Source organism: Drosophila serrata, unplaced genomic scaffold (genome assembly GCF_035046125.1).
Source record: "Drosophila serrata isolate PLE 108 unplaced genomic scaffold, ASM3504612v1 contig_347, whole genome shotgun sequence".
In the NCBI taxonomy this organism is placed as follows: domain Eukaryota; kingdom Metazoa; phylum Arthropoda; class Insecta; order Diptera; family Drosophilidae; genus Drosophila; species Drosophila serrata.
The window spans coordinates 886,653-894,398 of record NW_028257245.1 but is presented as its reverse complement, the minus strand read 5'-3'; the positions used below and the strand labels follow the sequence as shown (position 1 = coordinate 894,398).

General features: G+C 38.7%; 1 protein-coding gene across 1 annotated transcript in view; it reads left to right on the top strand.

Annotated features, from left to right (window-relative positions):
- Window positions 1-545: 545 nt before the first annotated feature.
- The window catches only part of tei (irregular chiasm C-roughest protein teiresias), a 135,786-nt gene continuing 128,585 nt past the window's right edge, over window positions 546-7,746 (top strand). Inside the window, exon 1 of the mRNA XM_086838266.1 lies at window positions 546-752. The gene's annotated coding sequence lies outside the window, so the exon portion shown is untranslated. The remainder of the gene's footprint in view (window positions 753-7,746) is intronic.

The following is a 7,746-nucleotide window of genomic DNA, read 5'->3' as shown; positions in this document are numbered from 1 at the left end:
TGTGTTTGAGCACATCTGGCGCGATACCAGGTGGAAGGAAAGTCCTCTCAACCGCCAATGAACTGGGCGAGTGCTCGATGACAGACTTGAGAAGTGCTCTCGGTGGTGCTAAATGGTGCCAAGGGTTATGACCATATCTTACTGGTAATTAGAATTAAAGATTTTTGATGTTATTTCAAGACACTTGATACTTTTTATACCCTTGCAGGGTATTATAATTTTAGTTAGAAGTTTGCAACGCAGTAAAGGAGGCATAAATTATATATATTATTGATCAACAGCCGAGTCGATTTAGTTTTCCATAGATTTTCATATAAATGTACAGCTGCCATAGAAAATATCGGAAATTAAGAGATAAATAATTTTAATTTGCAGATTTTCCACATATTTTTATACAGTATCATTATATTTGTACTATTTATAAATTAAATTAAATCATTCAATAATTTTCCACTTTTTGTAAAGCTTTTTGGTACTCCGTGGGGACATCGATATATCGATACTCAAAATGTTAAATCGATACCATTCGTATAATAGCCATCGATACTAATAATCGATCTTTGTGCAGCTCTAGCTCCATTGCGTGAAGCGGAGGAAAAACGAAAACTTGAAAAGGAGCGAAAAAAAGGAAAAGATCTCTAAACAGGTGGTTATTGCGGTGGTCAAAAATAAAATAAATGGAAGAGTGCAACGGAAAACCCAGTGGCAGGTGCCAAAAGTGTGGGGCAAAAGCGAGCCCCACAGTGAAAAGTGTAAGTGAAGTGGGGGCAGTCAGGCCGTGTTTTTTCTTTTAATCATTAATGGCCAAGATCAGTGCATTATTTGCTGGCTAGTTAATTTTTTTCTTTTTTTAAGTGCAAGTGCAACAATTGTGAAGAAAAAGTGTGTATAAAATGTGTGCAATACCTTCGCAAATTTAGAAGGTTATATATATATCTTTTTTTGTTTTGTGTGTGCTTTGTTCTCAAATTCGCCGTTGAGATCTACAGCTATACGCAATGTAGGTGGGTGAGTGAAACAACACTATTTTCTTATTGTCTTTAACCTCTCGGTCTCTATCGGTCCTCCCGCGCGAATTTCTTTCTTCTCTGTTTTTGTCTTGCTCTCGCGGTGAAGAGTGGAACCTAAGAGCTAGAGAGCCACCAAATAGATACGATCCACTGTTGTGGTTCTCAATTTTGACATTTAGACAGTTACAGATCCGCGTTTGTTTACCTTTTTATTTCATGGCCATTTGTAGATATGTAAATTTAAAAATACATTTAAAAATAATTATTTCAAGCCTTATTTTACTGTATATATATTAATACTAATTTATTAAAATTTAATATTTGTTGTTTATTTTAAAATAATTGTTTAAATTTTGATCAACATGTTTTATATGCATATGTATTTTTTATTATTTTATTACCATTTTTATTTATTTTTATTTTCTTATAACCAAAATTGATTTATTCTTACTTATTCTAATTGAAACTAGAAGGGTATACAAACTTTGGCATCCCGAGGTTAGCTTCTTTTCTTGTTTGGTTAATGTAATAATTATAGTAAATAGCGGGTTACATGGAAGTTTTTGAAGAAAAAATTATTTGAAAAGGCAGCTTTGGGAGACTTTTCTTGAGCTAAAAGAGACTCTTTGTGACAGGCAGAGTTGATTTATGGCTTGGACTTAAAGGATTTTTCTGTGTTATAATTAAATTACTTAATTAAATGTAATTTTTGGGGGCTGCTTCAGAAATCACATGAGCTATTACAATATACTGGAAAGATTGAGCTACAAAATACAACATGATAAAGAACAAATTTCATAGAATTCTTAACTTAAAAAGTAATATTTAAGACACCTTTTAAAATGTTTAAAAACCCCAAGTCATTTCTAGAGCTCTACAGTACAGGGTAAACCTCTTGTACAATTTTTCTTGAGGAAAATAAGACCTGAAAAGAGACCTGAAACTTGAAGAAAAAAGGTGACGGAAATGTTGCCAAAAATAAGAATAAGGACATTTTGCACATGGGAAAGCCTTTTGGTGTATTTTTTCCCACATCATAACGCTATCGAATATTCAACGAACTGTGTGAAAATTCGGCAGGGGTGCCTTGGATATTTCCTCGATAATTATTTGCGCCAAACTTTAAGACACTTTAAGGCGCGCTCGCTGGCAAAGCCTCAAAAATATCGGATCACAAAGGGAAAAATCTTCTTTTCTCACACCGGGCGAGGGGGAAACCCCCGAAGAAGCTGTCAGGCGTTGAATGTAAATGCCAGGCAGCCAGGAGATAAGCCGACGCCAAGCCAAGCCAAGCCAGGAGCCGGAGCCGGAGCCAAAGGCCCGACAAACAAGCCGGAGAAGTGTCGTTCTCATCGCTCGCTCATTGTCCTTGCGCGCGACTAAAATTAAAAAGAAGGGAGAAGAAAAAATGTGATAAGGAATCGGCGCTGGCAACTTGACACAATGAACTTAATATTAATATGAAGTAAATAAAGGCAACGCCGCCAAGTGTTGAAGTAGGAGCCGCTCGGTGGCCTGAAGTGCGGTGGTGAAGTGAACTCGCAGGAGTCGAGTGTATTATGGAGTGCCGCCTGTGCGGCTTGGCTTGTATGTGTTGAAAAGATTTACGAGCCCGAAATTCGAACAAAACTTTAAGAGAGTGAGCCATAAATTAGCCAGGGGGTGGGAGAGGGGGAGTGAAAATCCCCGAACCCGGAATAATACAAGAGCCCCGAGCTCTGCTGAGCACCGGAAGCCCCGACCTCGGAGTCTAGTATTTTGACAGGACCCAGCCACGCCCTCTCCATCCTCCGTGCCAACTCAACCCCTTTTCAACGTTATCCCCTTATCCTTTATGGTTATTGTGTGCAATTCGTGGTGGCTTCACCTTTTTATTTTTTTTCAGACCGGCCACCGTCGCTTATTGTTATTGATGTTGTTATCAGTCGCAATTATTTTTTTGATTTACACAATTCGACGGAGACCGGTTTTACTTTTTCGGTGACAATTTTCTCGCCTCGTTTTGCGGTTGGTGAAAAGGCATGGTTTCCCAAAAAAAGGAGGCTGGGAAAATCAACGGTCGCCCGGCTCATTTGGGCCCGGCTTAGTGTGGGTGATGAGGAGGAGAGGTCCTGGCTCGTGGTCCCTTTTCCCCTGAGGTTTTCTTCCCTCACTCTCTGCATTATTGACAGTTGTTGTGGAATAATCAGATTTAAAACGTTAAATGTCGTCGCTACTTGGGCGGTTTCCCAGTTTTCCCAGTTTCCCAGCCTCCGTCCAACTACCATTTCCATGCCCTGCCATATTTTGCACGCCATTGTCTTCGGCTTTTATCTTTTATTTTCTGTTTGGCTTATTTTTGGAACATTTGCCAGCACAGAGATTGGCTTTGAATTTAAGTAGCAATTTCCTGTTTTGTTTCTGTCCCCGTTGTTCATGTCATGTAATGAATGTGGAAATATGTTGGGAGTTGTGGCCCAGGCACTGGGACTTCGGGATGTAATGTTTTTCGAAAGGATATTATACAGCACAGGTCCTTGAGCGATAATTTTTGGGATTATATGCAGGCAACGAGGTAATAAAAATTTGCCACACCATTTTTATTGCGTACAACTGAGAGAATGTGAGTGTTTTTATATTTTTAAAATATGGCTTTATATGTACCTAAAAAAGCGGATATAAGTGTCAACGGATGAGGGATAAAAAGGGATACCATGAGAGTTAATAATTATAAGTCTTATTACACAGCTTTAAAGTTCAATGTCCTGTTGTGTGATGAGATCTGAGTTTAAATGTAAATAACATATCCTATTTTGGGTTTACACAAATTGTAAATGACCAAGATAATTTATTTATGTTTTATTCAATACATTTAAATGTGACAAATGCGCATTTATTATAGTTTTATTCAAACGAAACAAGATATGATATCTGATAGATAAAATCGTAGGTTATTTATTATTATTAAGTGGAATGGTTTTAAATACTTATGCATTAATAAGTTCTAAGTCTATATACTTTAAATTATATTGAACTGCAGGTCTAAATACCTTTATTATACTTACATATTCTTTTTTAGAAGACAAGTGCAGCATGAATACTCATTTCTTTACATTAATAATTATTTAAAATGGTAAAAACACATAATAGAAACTAATTGAAAACGAAGAGTACTCTATATTACAAATTAAAGAAAATACTTTGCTTACAAGGTGAATTTATAAATATTTATCTCTGTAGAACTTTGAATATTAATATGCCTCCCTATATTAAATTGTGCTTCTTTCGATTTTCAAACCATAAATTCCCTTACAGCTTATAGAACTTCTCAAAATGAGTTTTAAATGTTTATGCATCTCCGTTTCGCCAGCATTTGGGCGATAATAAACCCGTGTAATATGACCAAAAACAGTCTTGAACTACATAATGAAGCGTACGGAATGTAATCCCCGGGAGTAACGCACTCGAACCTAATTACACTACCAGGACCTACATACTAGTCAAATTTCGGGCAATCCCAGCCGGCAGGCAGCATAAGCCAACGTAAGGTGTTGTCTTATTTCACGTAAGCCGCTTAACGTTTCTCATCTATATGGTAGGATCTTGGGATCTCCCCTTCTCCACCCCCTTTCCACCCAACCAAACCCATAAGACCCCATTACGTAATGCATTCGAAGTTATTTGCCGATGGATGCTGGATTGGGGGATGTCTTCACTTTCTTGGAGAATCCGAGACAGCAGCCACCCCCCTGAGCTCCCCTGCATAATCAAATTCAATTGCTCATTCAAAACATTAAACTGTTTATTTTTGGATGGAGGCCAGGGGAGGCGCAAGGATGTAAGAAGGCAAGGAGGCAGGAAGGCGTTGGGGGCGGCGGCTCAAGTGGCAAGGCACTTCATCATGCCGCCTAATCATTTGACCCACTTGAGAGTTGTGCAAATACTTTTTACGTTGGCACAAACGTCCTATCCTAGGCTGCTCTCCTGCTCTCCCACTCGCACACACGACGACACACAGGACACATGAGCTGGTCTAATCCTTTCAAATGTCGGAGTCGCAGTTGGAGACACAGAGCCAGAGGGAGAGCGAGGGAAAGGGAGACGGGGCTGAGGACGATGAAAGGGACTGAGGCAAGACAGGAGACGGCGACGGAGTCTCTGGCAATTTTGCATGCATGCAGCAATCATTTGGTCACACTAAGAGAAAGCTTTTCGATAAGTAATTTGAAATCGATAGCAAACGACAAATGAATTGTATAGTGTTTGCTAAAGTAAGAAATTCGAATATTTATACATTAATTTGTACATTAATTTATTTATAAACATATTTAATACTTTTGAATTGGGAAACACATAAAAAATAAGTTTCACATATCAGTTTTAAATGCATGTAACACTCATTTGGTCAAACTTTAATAAATATTTCTCGTTGAGGTAATTAATAATCGATAACAAATCGATAAAAAGAATAGACTTTTAGAATATTTAAAGCAAGAAATGTTTCTATATTTCAATAACTTCTTTTATTTTATTGAAAACCGCAATCATCTTGCTTGTATAATATAATCAAGATCAAATTAGTTACAAAATTTAATTTACACAGAATTTCAAGTTCAAATATCTAATTACTTTATTGAAGATACATTTTCCTTTGATATTATGTACAAAACTGGGTCGTCACCGTAGGTTTTCCCGCAGTGCAGAGGGAAAATCGGTAAAGGGTGGTGCACAAGTGAAGACAAGGAATTTGGAAAATCTCAGCTCAGTGTCAGGTTGCACGTTGAAAATTTGTCGTCATCGTGTCTCGCACACAAAAATGGCGTTAAGCATAGAATTTTGCTAGGACAAGGTGAAGGGAATAAGGTGGGGCCACCCGGAATGGCAATGAACGGTTCCGGGGGGAGGACTACTACTTCTACTTCAACGGAATACGGACTACGGACTACGGACTAAGGACCCGGGCCAAAGACAAACACATCACTGAAAAGAGAGGAGTTGAGGCAAGACGATGGAAAGAGAAGAAGATACTTGGCTGCGGCTCAAGGATAAGGCAAGAAATAATAAATTATATTTTCCGTGATTTGTGTTCGCTGCCTTGAAGCATTCTCTTTCTCCATCCCATTTCTCACTCCCTCTCTCTCTGTGTGTGTCTCTGGGTTCCTCTCCTTTTCTTCTCTGTGAAATTATTTTGCAAAATTTACTTTTGCCCTGAAAAACCGAAAAACAACAATAGAAATTATTCAACTACAAGTACTTTGAGGTTGAACCCGCCTTGAGTTTTGGTTTCTGAATGAAATGCCATTTAAGTTAGCGGGAAAGCCAAAGAGAACCACCAGTCGCTCACTGGAAAACGCAATGCGCAGAGAGCGGGAAATTCGTGAAAAATCCAAAGAGTAACGATTCTCTTAGGCCCTGCCAGGGTTGTCAGCTGCATGATTTTCAATTAAACCTTTGATAAATGTTTTCTGAGGTATGCCGCTCAAGTATCTGAGTTTTCCGGGGGAAGGTGCAGTAGCTACCCTTCTTCATAGGCGTGTGTGCTGCAATAGTTCCCATATTTCCACATGACTTGCCACTTTCGAGGCCTTATTAGTTGCGCTTTTAAGAACGTTTAAAAGGCTATGATCCCAGCCCCGGAGGGGGTCAGAGAGTTCATTCCTAGATAAACATATATGTATATAGAGAGTCGTCTTGGATAAACATAAATGTGAAACTGGACGCGTGGCAAATTTAATTTCAAATCGAAGTTTTTAGCTCCGTCACCGGGGTTTGGCGACTTAACTGCAAGTCATTGTCAAAGCGAAACGTAAACCAAATTGCATTTTCTGCGGAAATTTGTACGGGTTGTGAGAGCTTTTCATTTGGGGGGTATTTCGTGAGTGCCATGGGTATGTTGCATTAAAGCAAAAGGTGGAAGTGGGGAATGTCATTGAACTTGGTAAATCAATAACAAAATATTAATTATTAAAATAATGCAATATTTATTGAAGCTCAAAATCTCCGATAGAACAGATTTTTAAGGACTTTGTAGTGAACTACAAAGTAATAATAAAGTAAAGTATTATTAAATTGGATTAATATTAATATAATATTCAATTAACTGATAGTTAAATACACGAAAAACAGGAACACGACACCAGGCTTTCTATGGTCGAGGCAGATTATTTTTAAATATATTAGACTTCACTCAAGTTGAAAACTGGAAAATATATCAAGTTTACAGGCTAATCATTAAGTCTTAATTCAACATTATAGATATCAGAGATTTCTGCTGCTTCCAAAAGTATGCAATGATTTCTTGGAATGAAGCACCAGGTATTCCACAGTCGAGACATTGTATTCGCTGCATTTTTTTATACCACCGCTTGTGATTCTGGCATTGGGATTAGCACAGAGAAAAATCGTATATAAGTGGCAACAATTGTCAAGCAGATGCAGCAGGAGCAGCAGCAGCATCAACACAGCAACAACCCCTGGAGTTGAACCCGAAAAATGAACCCGAAACCTCTCCCTCGTGCTCCTTGGCTCTCCTCCTGGTCGTCCTCTGGCAACCGCAACAATAGCAGCAACAACACCATTATGACAATGTGTGACTGCAATGGCAATGACATTTCTCCCTCACTCCCTCTCTCTCTTTCCCGCCGCCTCTCTCCTGTCTCTGTCGCGCACATTGTCTTGCCTGGCTCATTTTTCACATATTTTTCGCAAAGTTGAAACTATTTTCGGAACGCACTGGGGTTGCTCTTGGCTGTAGCTC